Below are 4871 nucleotides of genomic sequence, written 5' to 3'. Positions count from 1 at the left end.
TGTATATATACTTATTATTCTACTTATACATATACATACAGTATGAAGGATGCTGTAGGAAGCATGCTGTAGAGTCCAGATTCTTGCATGCAACACAACAGACCTGAGATGTGCATAATTTCATCCGGGTCGAAACGTTGCAACACATTAAATATATGGGAGTTTTAGCAGAGTGCAGGCATTTCATTGCTTTGCCGTTCTAGTTCCATTTGCCCTGCACCTCACCGGTGAGGATGTGCACACCTCCACTACTACTCATAATTTAATTTGACACATCATTATTCAGATCTGACTATTATCTTTCCTCTCTCTCCTTCAGGGAGCTGGGCAAACCAAAGGCTACTACCACGTGGAGTTTCAACATTACCATGGACAACATGCAGTTGGCCAGGAAGCACCCAGTGATGCTTGATGTACCACCAACATTCCCACGCTTGCTCGAGATGGACATATCTCGCAGCAGACAGAGAGCTCTTCGTATAGCACAGGCTAGGTAGGCGTACAACACACACACACACACACCACACACAAACAAACAGTCTCTGTTTATCTCTTTGTATATCTCTGTACATGTGGGATGATGATTAACATAAACATGACAATGAACAATGATTAGGCCTAGATAAATACATGATGATAATGAATGCTTTAAAAATATTTTTCTTTTTAAAATCAGGGTAATGGCCCCAGTGCTTTCAAGAGGAGACATGTAGAGCCTGTGTTTCTACAAATCTATTTTAATACAGCAAAATACAATAGTGTATGAGAAATCAATAAAGACTTTATATCTCATTTTGACTCGTTTTATTTTTATTATGAGTATTGTATTGGTGGTGGTGGTGAAGACTGGTATGTGCATATCTTTCAGTCTTTCACTAATTGGTCATTTGGTTACAATGCTGAAGATACTGGTGCCATCTCACTCAGCATTCAGTGGACATGCATCGGCAATAAGGGTGACAGTAAACGTGTGTCTCATGCTGCCCTCCAATCACAGTCTGAAGAGCCGCGGATGAATCAGAAGACTACCGCTTCTGCCTCTGCCCATTTTAAGCCCATATTAATGCCACCAATTCTGCAATGCTGAAATCAAATCATATGTTTACTTCGGCAAATGTAGAGTGGAGATGCCCATTTTCAAGACTCTTTTCCTCAGTGGTTCCTTGTTGCAAAGAGTTGCCTGGTGCTCTGTTCCTGTGATAGTTTTTGGTCTAAAGGGGTCTAAAGGTATATCTGTTCAGCATGCACTTCGTTAATTAAGCATTTCTGATGAGTTATGGTTTGTATATTACATTATAGTAGGCCTATATTATATAGGCTATTTGTTTATTTTCATTAGGCTATTGATTGCATTGACATTATTGTTTATTATTGTTATTCTCATTAATGTAGTCTTACCAACTTTTTAAAACTGTTCACTGTTAATTTTTTAACTATTGTTTTTGTAAGTCGTTTTGGACAAAAGCGTCTGTCAAAATGCATTACTATAACCATATGGGCAAAAATGGCAGCTTTGGTTCCTTTTTGTAGGCGATCTTGGGAGGTCTCTGATAATAGACCTCTGAAGTTCGCCTACAAAAAAGCTGCCATCTTTGACATCCGGTATCTGGCGATTTTTCCTATGGGAAAATAACATGGGGATTTTGAATAATCGCACCTGTTAAAGTCTCGTGGGGATGAAAAAGTCTGAAATGCAGACGTTTTCCTGAACACACTTTTGTCCTCTGCCTTCGAGTGGATACTGTGATCTCCGGTAAGTGAAGGCGGCACACTTAGATGTTTGCTACTCCAGAGCTAACTTGCAATGCAATTTGCCATAGGTAGTTAGCTTCAATTAACAACCGGATCTCCTTATATGGGCAAAGATGGCCGTTTTGGATCTTTTTTGTAGGCGAACTTCAGAGGTCTATTGTTTCTCATTCGTGAAAGACTACAATTCCCACTGTGAATCCCCTACCGCGCTGGTATATGACGACACGCAATGTATAAATACCTTTTATCCACGTGATAGCGTTCTCTTGGAGTTGGTGCCATCTTTTCGTGGTGAGTGGATGTCTTCCACCAAAACCTCTTTGAGGTTCTCAAATAGAATCCAATTTTATCCTGCGTTTTTTAAAGCCATCCAGTACCTTTATTAACTATATTCATTTGTTCAACAGACACTTCTCCCAAACATGAGAGCGAAGGTAAGACAATTTATTCCCTTTATTACTTACGCCTGTCTATTTTGTCACAACACAGTTAGCGCCACCGGCTAGTCCGCTGTTAACGGGCCAAATTACAGCCGACCAATATATTGAATTGGTGCAAAGTGACAAGTGGTGTTTTAATAACTTGGCCACGTTCAGCAAAGTCTTCCATCGTCTTTGGCTGTAGAAGTCCTGGACATAAATTGTCCAATTAGCGTGTGAAGAGTTCAGAAATAAGGAAACATGACTGTCCAGATAACTAGCATGCTAACGTTAACCATGTAACAAGTGATTTAACATGTTAACCTAAATTGTGCTAATCCCGTTTTAACAACTACGTAGGTGCAGGTTTTTTTCATGTTATGGTAACTTGTAATAGACTAATAAACATGCAGTTGACGCCTTTGAAGCTTTGAAAACTCACTGTTTTACCTGTTTTTCCCCCCAGTGGAGGAAGAAGCGCATGCGCAGGTGAGTCCTCGATATTGTATCTGCATTAGCTACATCTGCATGGCCTGAAGTCACATCAACTCTTTCGCACTGTGTTTCTTAGTGCTTGTTAAAGCCAATGTGAATTTGTCCTCAGGCTGAAGCGCAAAAGGAGAAAGATGAGGCAGAGGTCCAAGTAAACTGCTTCCCTTCAGCTGGAACTGCCCCTTATTGACCCTTCCACCGACCCCTCACCTATTCCGGAAACCCAAGCTAAGGCCTTTTGAAGGACTTCTCAGCATTCCCTCAGAAGGATTCACCCACCGTTGAATACCTCTGGTTGCAATCCCCTGGGCTCTTCTGTTTGATGTGATGGCCGTTGAAAGCGTCTCTTGGACGTTCTGGACTTTCAGCCAGCTCAGCAAAGTCGTTGTTTTTCTTGTTTATACTGTCTTGAATAAAGATATTTGATTTAGAAATAGGCCTGTTTCATTTCTATTAGATTGTGGTATGCAGATGCAATTTTATAGTAGGACTGGAGGGGGCGTAGTTGGCTTGTGCTATAGCCTTAACTCGTGAGTTTCTCTTCACATATGCTTGAACATGCTAATGTGGATTAATAATGCAACTAAACTTATTTCTTGGCACCAAATTCTTAATTATTTTGAATAGAAAGCTGGTTGGGATATGCATGTAGTCCTAAGATCTTGTATGTGGTGTACATGTGTTAGGTCACTTAATTTTCAAATCTAAAACTTGATGTATTGTACACTTAGATTCAAAGTCATTGAGTCTTGGACGTGAGGACTTATTTTTGGAAGTGTATAAACAGAGTATCCCTGTATGGTCGTCAAGTGGGAGCTGAAGCAGCTAGTATGAATTACCAGTTTGGTGCTCATATTTCAAAAGGCTGTCATGCATCCCACACATTTTACCCAAACAATGCTTTTGTAGACTAGGCTGTTCAGAACACTGACAAATGTCTGAGAATGAAACTGCCAGGATGCAATTGTTTGGCCTTTAACTTACTGCTTACTGGACTTGGTCTTGGTACACAAAAAAAAGAAAAAAATCAAAACTGCTGACCATTGAAGAGAGGCTTGAGCTACTTTCAATGCATACTTTTCATAATCAGTGATGGTAATAATTTGAGTAAATGTCCTTAAAATATAATATTACACACAACCTGGCTAAAGATGTTAGTTTTTCTTGAGTTTAAGTTAGAGGTCTAAGGCACATAAAAGGTTTAATTCTACCTGCTAGAATCCATATTAGTGAGCATTTGACTGGAGGTCACAGGCGGCAGCTCTGTTGGACATTGGCTTACCTGCACTGACACTCCCCCAAACTTGTGACATCAGTGGTATTGACTTTTTAGAGTGATTTTTTATTGTGACGAGTCCAAGGCACATCTGCAATAATCATGCCTTTTAATTTATTTGTGATAAACCATATCTATCAGGTGCTGGTGTATTATCTTCCAACCCTACATCACAGATTTGAACACTTTATGTTTTTTTGTACTAAAACAGAAAAATAAGCCTTTTCTGCATAGAACACATTTTATAAAGGAAGCAAAAGGTTGTGTTATTACAACTATATTATATTTTTTAAAGAAAGATATGAATCCTTCCTTGCTGTCACTGTAATTGGAGTGCCTGGATTAATATCTTTTTTTATATTGGACTGATCCCCCTTGTCCAAGAGCACCCGATACCATGGATGTAGCCTAGAGCTATCTGATCAGTATTATATTTTTGATCAGTAAGATGTAGGCTGGGATACACACACATTTTAACCATACATTTTTCATGTCATTGTTGGATGTGGCAAGTGTGATTCCATGTATATAATCTACAGGACTTTTCCATATGGGTATTCTTATCAAGACTTTTTACATGGCTTTTCCCCATGGGTAAACTAATTCAAGGCTTCTGCCAAACCAACTGGAAAGGTGGAAAGACTAAAAATGCAGATGCCCAACAATTTGCCTTGCCCCAAAGACCACAGCAGCATTTGAGGAAATATTGAAGTTGTCTGGTGATTCTGATATTGAAGTTACCTATCTATCTATCTATCTATCTATCTATCTATCTAACTAGCTAGCTAGCTATCTATCTATAAGATAGTAGCTCCTGGACCACACATTCTTCATGTCACTGAAGACAAGCTACAACATGACTGAACTGAAGACAGCTGACATCCCATCCAGAATACTGACATTTATACACTTTGTGGCCTTTTTGAGCAGGT

At 39.4% G+C, this 4871-nt stretch overlaps 1 long non-coding RNA gene across 1 annotated transcript; it reads left to right on the top strand.

Moving 5' to 3' along the window:
• The first annotated feature begins 1991 nt into the window (after nucleotides 1-1991).
• On the top strand, nucleotides 1992-3097 carry LOC143114984 (uncharacterized). Its single transcript, XR_012985021.1, has 4 exons — nucleotides 1992-2043; nucleotides 2160-2186; nucleotides 2638-2660; nucleotides 2776-3097. It is a non-coding gene; the product is annotated as an uncharacterized LOC143114984 (long non-coding RNA).
• The last annotated feature ends 1774 nt before the right edge of the window (nucleotides 3098-4871 follow it).

This window comes from Alosa pseudoharengus, unplaced genomic scaffold, assembly GCF_046254945.1.
Source record: "Alosa pseudoharengus isolate Yale_2024_CS ecotype anadromous, Long Island Sound unplaced genomic scaffold, YU_APseudo_1.1 YU_APseudo_1.1_scf_9, whole genome shotgun sequence".
NCBI lineage: Eukaryota > Metazoa > Chordata > Actinopteri > Clupeiformes > Clupeidae > Alosa > Alosa pseudoharengus.
This window is presented reverse-complemented; position numbering and strand designations above follow the sequence as displayed.